At 49.3% G+C, this 14,801-nt stretch overlaps 1 pseudogene; it reads left to right on the top strand.

Annotated features, from left to right (window-relative positions):
* Positions 1 to 8,665: 8,665 nt before the first annotated feature.
* The window catches only part of LOC127921405 (transmembrane protein 114-like), a 17,087-nt pseudogene continuing 10,951 nt past the window's right edge, over positions 8,666 to 14,801 (top strand).

Below are 14,801 nucleotides of genomic sequence, written 5' to 3'. Positions count from 1 at the left end.
AGCATTCTGGATGTAGTCAAAGGTTATCTGGACAGATGGAGGGGAACTTATCCTGGGATGTAGTCAAAGGTTATCTGGACAGAATGGAGGGAAAACATTCTGGATGTAGTCTATCTGGACAGAATGGAGGGGTAAACATTCTGGATGTAGTCTATCTGGACAGAATGGAGGGGTAAGCATTCTGGATGTAGTCTATCTGGACAGAATGGAGGGGTAAGCATTCTGGATGTAGTCTATCTGGACAGAATGGAAGGGTTAAGCATTCTGGGTGTAGTCTATCTGGACAGAATGGAGGGGTAAGCATCTCTGGATGTAGTCTATCTGGACAGAATGGAGGGGTAAACATTCTGGATGTAGCCTATCTTGGACAGAATGGAGGGGTAAGCATCTCTGGATGTAGTCTATCTGGACAGAATGGAGGGGTAAGCATTCTGGATGTAGTCTATCTGGACAGAATGGAGGGGTAAGTATTCTGATGTAGTCTATCTGGACAGAATGGAGAGGAAAACATTCTGGATGTAGTCTATCTGGACAGAATGGAGGGGTAAGCATTCTGGATGTAGTCTATCTGGACAGAATGGAGGGGTAAGCATTATGGATGTAGTCTATCTGGACAGAATGGAGGGGGAGGCATTCTGGATGTAGTCTATCAGGACAGAATGGAGGGGTAAGCATTCTGATGTAGTCTATCTGGACAGAATGGAGGGGTAAGCATTCTTGGATGTAGTCTATCTGGACAGAATGGAGAGGAAAACATTCTGGATGTAGTCTATCTGGACAGAATGGAGGGGTAAGCATTCTGGATGTAGTCTATCTGGACAGAATGGAGGGGTAAGCATTCTGGATGTAGTCTATCTGGACAGAATGGAGGGGAAAGCATTCTGGATGTAGTCAAAGGTTATCTGGACAGATGGAGGGAAAGCATTCTGGATGTAGTCAAAGGTTATCTGGACAGAATGGAGGGGAAAACATTCTGGATGTGTCGTCTATCTGGACAGAATGGAGGGGTAAACATTCTGGATGTAGTCTATCTGGACAGAATGGAGGTAAGCATTCTGGATGTAGTCTATCTGGACAGAATGGAGGTAAGCATTCTGGATGTAGTCTATCTGGACAGAATGGAAGGTTAAGCATTCTGGGTGTAGTCTATCTGGACAGGATGGAGGTAAGCATTCTGGATGTATTCTATCTGGACAGAATGGAGGGTAAACATTCTGGATGTAGTCTATCTGGACAGAATGGCGGGTAAGCATTCTGGATGTAGTCTATCTGGACAGAATGGAGGGTAAGTATCCTGATGTAGTCTATCTGGACAGAATGGAGGGGTAAGCATTCTGGATGTAGTCCATCTGGACAGAATGGAGAGGAAAACATTCTGGATGTAGTCTATCTGGACAGAATGGAAGGTAAGCATTCTGGATGTAGTCTATCTGGACAGAATGGAGGGGTAAGCATTCTGGATGTAATCTATCTGGACAGAATGGAGGGGAGGCATTCTGGATGTAGATATCTGGACAGAATGGAGGGGTAAGCATGCAGTCTGGACAGAATGGAGGGCAAGCATTCTGGATGTAGTCTATCTGGACAGAATGGAGGAAAACATTCTGGATGTAGTCTATCTGGACAGAATGGAGGGGTAAGCATTCTGGGATGTAGTCTATCTGGACAGAATGGAGGGGTAAGCATTCTGGATGTAGTCTATCTGGACAGAATGGAGAGGTAAACATTCTGGATGTAGTCTATCTGGACAGAATGGAGAGGTAAGCATCTCTGGGTGTAGTCTATCTGACAGAATGGAGGGGTAAGCTGATGTAGTCTTTCTGGACAGAATGGAGGGGTAAGCATTCTGGATGTAGTCTATCTGGACAGAATGGAGGGGTAAGACCCTGGATGTAGTCTATCTGACAGGATGGAGGGGTAAGCATTCTGGATGTAGTCTATCTGGAATGGAGGGGTAAGCAGAAGTCTATCTGGACGGAATGGAGGGGTAAGCATTTCCTGGTAGTCTATCTGGAATGGAGGGGTAAGCATTCTGGATGTAGTCTGATTCAGAATGGAGGGGTAAGTAGTAGTCTATCTGGACAGAATGGAGGGGTAAAACATTCTGGATGTAGTCTATCTGGACAGAATGGAAGGGTTAAACATTCTGGATGTAGTCTATCTGGACAGAATGGAGGGGTAAACATTCTGGTGTAATCTGGGACAGAATGGAGGGGTCTGGATGTAGTTTATCTGGACAGAATGAAGGGGTAAGCATTCTGGATGTAGTTTATCTGACAGAATGGAGGGGTAAGCATTCTGGATGTAGTCTATCTGGACAGAATGGAAGGGTTAAGCATTCTGGATGTAGTCTATCTGGACAGAATGGAGAGGTAAACATTCTGATGTAGTCTATCTGGACAGAATGGAGGGGTAAGCATTCTGATGTAGTCTATCTGGACAGAATGGAAGGGGTAAGCATTTTGGATGTAGTCTATCTGGACAGAACGGGAGGTAAACATTCTGGATGTAGTCTATCTGGACAGAATGGAAGGGTTAAACATTCTGATGTAGTCTATCTGGACAGAATGGAGAGGTAAGACCTGGGTGTAGTCTCATCTGGACAGAATGGAGGGGTAAGCATTCTGGATGAAGGTCTTTCTGGACAGAATGGAGGGGTAAGCATTCTGGATGTAGTTCATCTGGGACAGAATGGAGGGGTAAGCATTCTGGATGTAGTCTATCTGGACAGGATGGAGGGGTAAGCATTCTGGATGTAGTCTATCTGGACAGAATGGAGGGGTACATTCTGGATGTATTCATCTGACGGAATGGAGGGGTAAGCATTCTGATGTAGTCTATCTGGACAGAATGGAGGGGCAAGCATCTCTGGATGTAGTCTATCTGGACAGAATGGAGGGGTACATTCTGGATGTAGTCTATCTGGACAGAATGGAGGGGTAAACATTCTGGATGTAGTCTATCTGGACAGAATGGAAGGGTTAAACATTCTGGATGTAGTCTATCTGACAGAATGGAGGGGTAAACATCTCCTGGATGTAGTCTATCTGGACAGAATGGAAGTGCAAGCATTCTGGATGTAGTTTATCTGGACAGAAATGGAAGGGTAAGCATTCTGATGTAGTTTATCTGGACAGAATGGAGGGGCAAGCATTCTGATGTAGTCTATCTGGACAGAAATGGAAGGGTTAAGCATTCTGGATGTAGTCTATCTGACAGAATGGAGAGGTAAAACATTCTGGATGTAGTCTATCTGGACAGAATGGAGGGGTAAGCATTCTGGATGTAGCTATCTGGACAGAATGGAAGGGGTAAGCATTTTGGATGTAGTCTATCTCAAATCAAATCAAATTTATTTATAGCCCTTCGTACATCAGCTGATATCTCAAAGTGCTGTACAGAAACCCAGCAAAGCATGGTGGCTAGGAAAAACTCCCCAGAAAGGCCAAAACCTAGAAGAAACCTAGAGAGGAACCGGCTAGAGGGGTGGCCAGTCCTCTTCTGGCTGCTGCAGAGATTATAACAGAACATGACCAAGATGTTCAAATGTTCATAAATGACCAGCATGGTCGAATAATAATAAGGCAGAACAGTTGAAACTGGAGCAGCAGCACAGTCAGGTGGACTGGGGACAAGCAAGGAGCCATCATGTCAGGTAGTCCTGGGGCACGGTCCTAGGCTCAGGGTCCTCCGAGAGAGAGAGAAAGAAATCTGGACAGAATGGAGGTAAGCATTCTGGATGTAGTCTATCTGGACAGAATGGAGGGGCAAGCATTCTGGATGTAGTCTATCTGGACAGAATGGGAAGGGTAAGCATTCTGGATGTAGTCTATCTGACAGAATGGAAGGGGTAAGCATTCTGGATGTAGTCTATCTGGACAGATTGGAGGGGTAAGCATTCTGGATGTAGTCTATCTGGACAGAATGGAAGGGTAAACATTCTGGATGTAGTCTATCTGGACAGAATGGAGAGGAAGCATTCTGGATGTAGTCTATCTGGACAGAATGGAGGGGTAAGCATTCTGGATGTAGTCTATCTGGACAGATTGGAGGGGTAAGCATTCTGGATGTAGTCTATCTGGACAGAATGAAGGGGTAAGCATTCTGGATGTAGTCTATCTGGACAGAATGGAGGGGCATTCTGGATGTAGTATCTATCTGGACAGAATGGAGGGGTAAACATTCTGGATGTAGTCTATCTGGACAGAATGGAAGGGTTAAACATTCTGGATGTAGTCTATCTGGACAGAATGAAGGGTAAACATCTGATGTAGTCTATCTGGACAGAATGGAAGGGTTAACAGAATGGAAATGTGCATTCTGGATGTAGTCTATCTGGACAGAATGGAGAGGTAAACATTCTGGATGTAGTCTATCTGGACAGAATGGAGGGGTAAGCATCTGGATGTAATCTATCTGGACAGAATGGAAGGGGTAAGCATTTTGGATGTAGTCTATCTCAAATCAAATCAAATTTATTTATATAGCCCTTCGTACATCAGCTGGGCCATCTCAAAGTGCTATACAGAAACCCAGCCTAAAAACCCCAAACAGCAAACAATGCAGGTGTAAAAGCATGGTGGCTAGAAAAACTCCCTAGAAAGGCCAAAACCTAGGAAGAAACCTAGAGAGGAACCGGGCTATGTGGGGTGGCCAGTCCTCTTCTGGCTGTGCCGGGTAGATTATAACAGAACATGACCAAGATGTTCAAATGTTCATAAATGACCAGCATGGTCGAATAATAATAAGGCAGAACAGTTGAAACTGGAGCAGCAGCACAGTCATGTGGACTGGGGACAGCAAGGAGCCATCATGTCAGGTAGTCCTGGGGCACGGTCCTAGGGCTCAGGTCCTCCGAGAGAGAGAGAAAGAAATCTGACAGAATGGAGAGGTAAGCACTGGTAGTCTATCTGGACAGAATGGAGGGGTAAGCATCATGTAGTCTATCTGACAGAATGGAGAGGTAAGCATTCTGGATGTAGTCTATCTGAAGAATGGAGGTAAGCATTCTGATGTAGTCTATCTGGAGAATGGAAGGGTTACATTCTGGATGTAGTCTATCTGGACAGAATGGAGGGGTAAGCATTCTGGATGTAGTCTATCTGACAGAATGGAGGGGTAAGCATCTGGATGTAGTCTATCTGACAGAATGGAGGGGGTAAGCATTCTGGAGGGGTACATCTGGATGTAGCATCTGGACAGAATGGAGGGGTAAGCATTCTGATGTCTATCTGGACAGAATGGAGGGTAAGCATTCTGGGTAAGCATTCTGGATGTAGTCTATCTGGACAGAATGGAGAGGAAAACATTCTGGATGTAGTCTATCTGGACAGAATGGAGGGGTAAGCATTCTGGATGTAGTCCATCTGGACAGAATGGAGGGGTAAGCATTCTGGATGTAGTCTATCTGGACAGAATGGAAGGAAACATTTCTGGATGTAGTCTATCTGGAATGGACAGGTAAGCATCTATCTGGACAGAATGGAGGGGTAAGCATTCTGGATGTAGTCTATCTGGACAGAATGGAGGGGTAAGCTGGATGTAGTCTATCTGGACAGAATGGAAGGGGTAAGCATTGGATGTAGTTTATCTCGGGACAGAATGGAGGGGTAAGCATTCTGGATGTAGTCTATCTGGACAGAATGGAAGGGTTAAGCATTCTGATTTAAATCTATCTGGACAGAATGGAGAGGTAAACATTCTGGATGTAGTCTATCTGGACAGAATGGAGGGGTAAGCATTCTGGATGTAGTCTATCTGGACAGAATGGAAGGGTAAGCATTCTGGATGTAGTCTATCTGGACAGAATGGAGGGGTAAGCATTCTGGATGTAGTCTATCTCAAATCAAATCACATCAAATGTATTTATATAGCCCTTCGTACATCAGCTGATATCTCAAAGTGCTGTACAGAAACCCAGCCTAAAACCCCAAACAGCAAACAATGCAGGTGTAAAAGCACGGTGGCTAGAAAAACTCCCCAGAAAGGCCAAAAACCTAGGAAGAAACCTAGAGAGGAACCGGGCTATGTGGTGGCTAGTCCTCTTCTGGCTGTGCCGGGTAGAGATTATAACAGAACATGACCAAGATGTTCAAATGTTCATAAATGACCAGCATGGTCGAATAATAATAAGGCAGAACAGTTGAAACTGGAGCAGCAGCACAGTCAGGTGGACTGGGGACAGCAAGGAGCCATCATGTCAGGTAGTCCTGGGGCATGGTCCTAGGGCTCAGGTCCTCCTGGAGAGAAAAGAAATCTGGACAGAATGGAGGTAAGCATTCTGGATGTAGTCTATCTGGACAGAATGGAGGGGTAAGCATTCTGATGTAGTCTATCTGGACAGAATGGAAGGGGTAAGCATTCTGGATGTAGTCTATCTGGACAGATTGGAGGGGTAAGCATTCTGGATGTAGTCTATCTGGACAGAATGGAGGGTAAGCATTCTGGATGTAGTCTATCTGGACAGAATGGAGGGGTAGAAGCATTCTGGATGTAGTCTATCTGACAGAATGGAGAGGTAAGCATTCTGGATGTAGTAGTCTATCTGGACAGAATGGAAGGGGTAAGCATTCTGGATGTAGTCTATCTGGACAGAATGGAAGGGTTAAGCATTCTGGATGTAGTCTATCTGGACAGAATGGAGGGGCAAACATGCATCTCATTGATCTGAGTTAGAATCAGTCTCCCTCCTCCTTCCCATTTTAATTATAGTCCTGCAATAACCTGGTTATCAGACCATGCTGGTTCATTTATCCAACATTGAACCCCTCTCACACACACACACACACACACACACACACACACACACACACACACACACACACACACACACACACACACACACACACACACACACACACACACACACACACAAACACACACACACACACACAATCCCTCCAGTGCTCAACCTCTCCCTCAGCTCTCTTCCTCCCCATTGATTGTGTGGTCAGATGCTGTCACCCATGGGGTAAATGCAGGTTACACAGTAAGTCTCAGCAAACACAGCTTTATTTACCATTGAGCCAGCTCCTCCCCACCAGCTCCTCCCCCACCATGTTACTGGATGGAGGAAGGAGGGAATGGTTGTATAACTAGACTATGATTTCCTCCTGAGCACATATCTTCAATTTATTGTTCTGTGTGTGTGTGTGTGTGAGTGTGTGTGTGAGTGTGTGTATGTGTGTGTGCATGCCATTTATGTGTGTTCGTGTGTGTGTGTGTGTGTGTGTGTGTGTGTGTGTGTGTGTGTGTGTGTGTGTGTGTGTGTGTGTGTGTGTGTGTGTGTGTGTGTGTGTGTGTGTGTGTGTGTGTGTGTGTGTGTCTGTGGGTGCATGCATTTATGTGTGTGCGTGTCTTGCGTAGGTAGATGAGGACGTTATCTGTGTGATATGCAGCAGCTGTTTGGGATCAGAGTTCTCCCGCTGAGAGACAAAGGATGCTGATTGGTGCCAGTCTAGGGCTGATTACCAGCACATGTTTACCAGGACCACAGGTGCATAATTGAACAGGTACTGGTCACTCAGGCTCTGTGGCCAAAACACTTAACCGCTAGTTTTGTAAGGAACCTGATGCCCCTCTGCTTGGCACTCAGCATTAAAAATTGCCCTTCAGTCATTCTAATTCCCATGTAAAATTGCCTTTTGAGTGACAGACACATTACCCTTAATAACCCCCCTGATATATGTTCAGAATAGAAAGAAAAAATACGAGGAAGTCTGAAAACACAGACTGAGTGGGCGGGGAGCTAGTATGGAGCTAGTATGGAGCTAGTATGGAGCTAGTATGGAGCTAGTATGGAGCTGGGAGTATGGAGCTAGTATGCTGAGTGGATGGGGACATAGTATGCTGAGTGGGAGGGGAGCTAGTATGCTGAGTGGATGGGGAGCTAGTATGCTGAGTGGGAGGGGAGCTAGTATGCTGAGTGGGAGGAGCTAGTATGCTGAGTGGGAGGAGCTAGTATGCTGGTGGGGCGGGAGCTAGTATGCTGAGTGGCTAGTATACTGAGTGGGAGGAGCTAGTATGCTGAGTGGGAGGAGCTAGTATGCTGAGTGGAGGAGCTAGTATGCTGAGTGGAGGGGAGCTAGTATGCTGAGTGGGAGAGGCCTAGTATGCTGAGTGGGAGGAGCTAGTATGCTGAGTGGGCGGGAGCTGGTATGCTGAGTGGCTAGTATGCTGAGTGGGCGGGGAACTAGTATGCTGAGTGGGCGGGGATGCTAGTATGCTGAGTGGGCGGGGATGCTATTATGCTGAGTGGGAGGAGCTAGTATGCTGAGTGGGAGGGGAGCTAGTATGCTGAGTGGGAGGGCTAGTATGCTGAGTGGGAGGGGAGCTAGTATGCTGAGTGGGAGGGAGCTAGTATGCTGAGTGGGAGGAGCTAGTATGCTGAGTGGGAGGGAGCTAGTATGCTGAGTGGGAGGAGCTAGTATGCTGAGTGGGCTAGGGGCATGCTGAGTGGGAGGAGCTAGTATGTTGAGTGGGAGGAGCTAGTATGCTGAGTGGGGCGGGGATGCTATTATGCTGAGTGGGGCGGGGAGCTAGTATGCTGAGTGGGCGGGGGACTGTAGTATGCCGAGTGGGAGAGGAGCTAGTATGCTGAGTGGGCGGGGAGCTAGTATGCCGGAGTGGGAGAGAGCTGGCGCTGCTGAGTGGGAGGGGGACTAGTATGCTGGTGGGCGGGGAGCTGAGCATGCTGAGTGGGCGGGGAGCTAGTATGCTGAGTGGGCGGGGAGCTGGTATGCCGAGTGGGAGAGGGAGCTAGTATGCTGAGTGGGCGGGGAGCTAGTATGCTGAGTGGGCGGGGACCTAGTATGCTGAGGGGCGGGGAGCTAGTATGCTGAGTGGTGGGAACTAGTATGCTGAGTGGGAGAGGAGCTAGTATGCTGAGTGGACGGGGAGCTAGTATGCTGAGTGGGCGGGGAACTAGTATGCTGAGTGGGAGAGGAGCTAGTATGCTGGTGGGGCGGGGAGCTAGTATGCTGAGTTGGTGGGGAGCTAGTATGCTGAGTGGGAGGGGAACTAGTATGCTGAGTGGGGCGGGGATGCTAGTATGCTGAGTGGGCGGGATGCTATTATGCTGGTGGGCGGGGGCTAGTATGCTGAGTGGGCGGATGCTATTATGCTGAGTGGGCGGGGATGCTGAGTATGCTGAGTGGGGGATGCTATTATGCTGAGTGGGCGGGGATGCTAGTATGCTGAGTGGGCGGGGATGCTAGTATGCTGAGTGGGGCGGGGATGCTATTATGCTGAGTGGGCGGGGATGCTAGTATGCTGAGTGGGCGGGGAGCTAGTATGCTGAGTGGGCGGGGACCTAGTATGCTGAGTGGGCGGAGCTAGTATGCTGAGCTGGTGGGAGCTAGTATGCTGAGTGGGAGGAACTAGTATGCTGAGTGGGCGGGGATGCTAGTATGCTGAGTGGGGCTGGGGATGCTATTATGCTGAGTGGGCGGGAGCTAGTATGCTGAGTGGGCGGATGCTAGTATGCTGAGTGGGCGGGGATGCTATTATGCTGAGTGGGCGGGATGCTATTATGCTGAGTGGGCGGGGCTAGTATGCTGAGTGGGGCGGGGAGCTGAGTATGCTGAGTGGGGCGGGGAGCTGGTGCCGGAGGGCGGGGCTAGTATGCTGAGTGGACGGGGAGCTAGTATGCTGAGTGGCGGGAGCTAGTATGCTGAGTGGGCGGGGAGCTAGTATGCTGAGTGGGCGGGGCTAGTATGCTGAGTGGGAGGGAGCTAGTATGCTGAGTGGGCAGGGAGCTAGTATGCTGAGTGGGCGGGGAGCTAGTATGCTGAGTGGGCTGGTATGCTGGGGGCGGGGGCTGAGTATGCTGAGTGGGCGAGGCTAGTATGCTGGTGGGCGAGGCTAGTATGCTGAGTGGGAGGAGCTAGTATGCTGAGTGGGGGCGGGGAGCTAGGCGTATGCTGAGGGCGGGAGCTAGTATGCTGAGGGCGGGGGAGCTAGTATGCTGAGTGGGCGGGGGCTAGTATGCTGAGTGGGCGGGGGCTAGTGGCCTGCTGAGTGGGCGGGAGCTAGTATGCTGAGTGGGCGGGGAGCTAGTATGCTGAGTGGGCGGGGAGCTAGTATGCTGAGTGGGCGGGGCTAGTATGCTGAGTGGCTGAGTATACTGGTGGGCGGGAGCTAGTATGCTGAGTGGGAGGGGAGCTAGTATGCTGAGTGGGCGGGGGCCATATGCTGAGTGGGCGGGAGCTAGTATGCTTAGTGGGCGGGGGCTAGTATGCTGAGGTGGGCGGGAGCTGAGTATGGAGCTAGTATGCTGAGTGGGAGGAGCTAGTATGCTGAGTGGGGCGGGGAGCTAGTATGCTGAGTGGGCGGGGAGCTAGTATGCTGAGTGGGCGGGGAGCTAGTATGCTGGTGGGCGGGAGCTAGTATGCTGAGTGGCTAGTATACTGAGTGGGCGGGGAGCTGAGTATGCTGAGTGGGAGGAGCTAGTATGCTGAGTGGGCTAGTATGCTGAGTGGGAGGGAGCTAGTATGCTGAGTGGGCTAGTATGCTGAGTGGTCGGTCTGATCTGTGGTGTGATGTCATTTCAGTCGGTCTGATCTGTGGTGTGATGTCATTCAGTCAGTCTGATCTGGTGTGATGTCATTACATGTCATTCCAGTCAGTCTGATCTGTGGTGTGATGTCATTCCAGTCAGTCTGATCTGTGGTGTGATGTCATTACATGTCATTCAGTCAGTCACAGTCTGTGGTGTGATGTCATTCCAGTCAGTCTGATCTGTGGTGTGATGTCATTCCAGTCAGTCTGATCTGTGGTGTGTGATGTCATTACAGTCGGTCTGATCTGTGGTGTGATGTCATTCAGTCGGTCTGATCTGTGGTGTGATGTCATTCCAGTCGGTCTGATCTGTGGTGTGATGTCATCCCAGTCGGTCTGATCTGTGGTGTGATGTCATTCCAGTCGGTCTGATCTGTGGTGTGATGTCATTCAGTCGGTCTGATCTGTGGTGTGATGTCATTTCCAGTCGGTCACAGTCTGTGGTGTGATGTCATTCCAGTCGGTCTGATCTGTGGGTGTGATGTCATTCCAGTCGGTCTGATCTGTGGTGTGATGCCATTCCAGTCGGTCTGATCTGTGGTGTGATGTCATTCAGTGGTCTGATCTGTGGTGTGATGTCATTCCAGTCGGTCTGATCTGTGGTGTGATGTCATTCCAGTCGGTCTGATCTGTTGTGTGATGTCATTCCAGTCGGTCTGATCTGTGGTGTGATGTCATTAGCCATTCAGTCGGTCTGATCTGTGGTGTGATGTCATTCCAGTCGGTCTGATCTGTGGTGTGATGTCATTCCAGTTGTTCTGATCTGTGGTGTGATGTCATTCCAGTCGGTCTGATCTGGTGTGATGTCATTCAGTCGGTCTGATCTGTGGTGTGATGTCATTCCAGTCAGTCTTATCTGTGGTGTGATGTCATTCAGTGGTCGGTCTGATCTGTGGTGTGATGTCATCCCAGTCGGTCTGATCTGTGGTGTGATGTCATTCCAGTCGGTCTGATCTGTGGTGTGATGTCATTCCAGTCGGTCTGATCTGTGGTTTGATGTCATCCCAGTCGGTCTGATCTGTGGTTTGATGTCATCCCTGTCGGTCTGATCTGTGGTGTGATGCCATTACAGTCGGTCTGATCTGTGGTGTGATGCCATTACAGTCGGTCTGATCAATGGTGTGATGTCATTCAGTCGGTCTGATCTGTGGTGTGATGTCATTACAGTGGTCTGATCTGTGGTGTGATGCCATTACAGTCGGTCTGATCTGTGGTGTGATGTCATTCCAGTAGGTCTGATCTGTGGTGTGATGCCATTACAGTCGGTCTGATCTGTGGTGTGATGTCATTCCAGTCTTGTCTGATCTGTGGTGTGATGCCATTACAGTCGGTCTGATCTGTGGTGTGATGTCATTCCAGTCTTGTCTGATCTGTGGTGTGATGTCATTCCAGTCGGTCCATCTGTGGTGTGATGTCATTCCAGTCGGTCTGATCTGTGGTGTGATGTCATTCCAGTCGGTCTGATCTGTGGTTTGATGTCATCCCAGTCGGTTGATCTGTGGTGTGATGCCATTACAGTCGGTCTGATCTCAGTGGTGTGATGCCATTACAGTCTTGTCTGATCTGTGGTGTGATGTCATTCAGTCGGTCTGATCTGTGGTGTGATGTCATTCCAGTCGGTCTGATCTGTGGTGTGATGCCATTCCAGTGGGTCTGATCTGTGGTGTGATGCCATTACAGTCGGTCTGATCTGTGGTGTGATGCCATTACATGTCATTCCAGTGATGGTGTCTCTTGTGAAGACTCCACGTATTGTTTGGCCTTGTGTCTATTGAGAACTGATGTCTCAATCAATGGTTCTCAATTATCTCTTCAGGGTGGTTTGTGGAGGAAATCAAGCTTCCTGAAGTATTTCCATTCAAATAGGTTTGCTATTTCAGAGGTTCGTTATCCGTCCCCCGATGCACATTAGTGACGTCTGCGAGTCAGCAGCAAATAGCAGCGTGTGATAATCAAGAAGTTGTTTTTGTCATTCATCCTAACTCTGTGGTGCAGAGTGGTAAATGAGTTGTCTTTAGCCTACAGTCTGTTGGATTGGCAGAGTCACCTTTTACACCCCTCTTCCCCTTGTTGCATTCAACTTTACTATGTTTGTAAAACAGAATCTATGGTATTATTTAGAATGATTACAGTTTTTTTAATTTTTTTTTTTTTTACAATCGCTCGGACCCATTTCCCAATACTTAGGTCACTTTTTCAAAACTCTTCACACTGTTCTCCTACCGACTTTCAGCTTGGCACAGTAGTTCATTTCACATCCATAAATGCACTAAAACTACCAAAACTCTTCACACACGTCTCAAAAACAGCACATTCTTCCATCACACGGGCAAAGGTTGTCCCCCAACAAGCACACATTGTCACTCAATAAAACAGCACATTCTTCCATCACACGGCAAAGATTGTCCCCCAACAAGCACATTGTCACTCAATAAAACAGCACATTCTTCCATCACACGAGCAAAAGTTGTCCCCCAACAAGCTGCTCATTGTCACTCAATAAAACAACGACCTAAACACCACTAACAACAATGTTTTCTTTTGTCAAATTTCTTTACAAAACAAGAATGAAACCTCTCTACTGTTTATAATTCACTGCAGTTTATCTTACAGGAACGAATCAGACATGATGCTAAATGCTCTAATAGGTTTGATCATGTGGATGGTGGTCATCACCTTCCAGCTCCGTGAGGAAAAGTGACACCCGTCTGGGATGGGCTGCATACCGCTCTGTGACTGCATACCGCTCTGTGACTGCATACCGCTCTGTGACTGCGCATCATCTGTACATGCGCTCTGTGACTGCATACCGCTCTGTGACTGCATACCGCTCTGTGACTGCATACCGCTCTGTGACTGCATACCGCCCTGTGACTGCATACCGTACTCGCTCTGTGACTGACTGCATACCGCCCTGTGACTGCGTACCGCTCTGTGACTGCATACCGCCTGTGACTGCATACCGCCCTGTGACTGCATACCGCTCTGTGACTGCATACCGCTCTGTGACTGCATACCGCTCTGTGGCTGCATACCGCCCTGTGACTGCATACCGCTCTGTGACTGCATACCGCTCTGTGACTGCACACCGCCCTGCGACTGCATACCGCTCTGTGGCTGCATACCGCCCTGTGACTGCATACCGCCCCTGTGACTGCATACCGCTCTGTGACTGCATACCGCCCTGTGACTGCATACCGCCCTGCGACTGCATACCTGCCACCCATCTCTGTGACTGTGACTGCATACCGCTCTGTGACGGCATACCGCCCTGCGACTGCGTACCGCTCTGTGACTGCATACCGCTCTGTGACTGCATACCGCCCTGTGACTGCATACCGCTGTGACTGTGACTGCATACCGCTCTGTGATACGGCTCTGTGGCGCGCATACCGCCTGCCTGCGACTGCGTGACTGCATCCGCTCGTGACTGGCGTACACCCTGTGACTGCATACCGCTCTGTGACTGCATACCGCTCTGTGACTTCATACCGCTCTGTGACTGCATACCACTCTGTGACTGCATACCGCCCTGTGACTGCATACCGCTCTGTGACTGCGTACCGCCCTGTGACTGCATACCATACCGCTCTGTGACTGCATACCGCTCCTGTGACTGCATACCGCTCTGTGACTGCACGGACTGGTGAAATGCCACGTCTGTGACCATACAATTACTGCGTAAAACGTTGTGACTGCATTGCTCTGTGACTGCGTGACCCTTTCCGTCACCCTGTGACTGCAACCCTTCCAGTGTGACTGGTACCGCCCTGTGATTCAAGGAATGTAAGGAGCACGCTCTGTGTGTTGTGACGGCCCAACCCTTTCATAGAGGTCCTCCAGGAATGTAAGGAGACCCATACGGTGTTGTACGGCCTCAACCCTTTCATAGGCCTGTCCTCCAGGAATCGTGGGAGATGAGACCGCTCGGTGTTTATGCGGCCCAACCCTTTCATAGAGGTCCTCCAGGAATGAAGGAGACGCCGGTGTTGCACGGCCCAATTAGCGGGTTGTGTAACAGCAATCCAACAGAGGATATTGCAGCACACATTGTGATGTTGGCACCCCTCTGGCCCGGGACATCCACCCCTCTGGCCCGGGACATCCACCCCTCTGGCCCGGGACATCCACCCCTCTGGCCGGGACATCCACCTCTGGCCGGGACATCCCACCCTCTCTGGCCCGGGACATCCACCCCTCTGGCCCGGGACATCCACCCCTCTGGCCGGGACATCCACCCCTCT

Source organism: Oncorhynchus keta, unplaced genomic scaffold, assembly GCF_023373465.1.
Source record: "Oncorhynchus keta strain PuntledgeMale-10-30-2019 unplaced genomic scaffold, Oket_V2 Un_contig_22406_pilon_pilon, whole genome shotgun sequence".
Lineage (NCBI taxonomy): Eukaryota > Metazoa > Chordata > Actinopteri > Salmoniformes > Salmonidae > Oncorhynchus > Oncorhynchus keta.
This window is presented reverse-complemented; position numbering and strand designations above follow the sequence as displayed.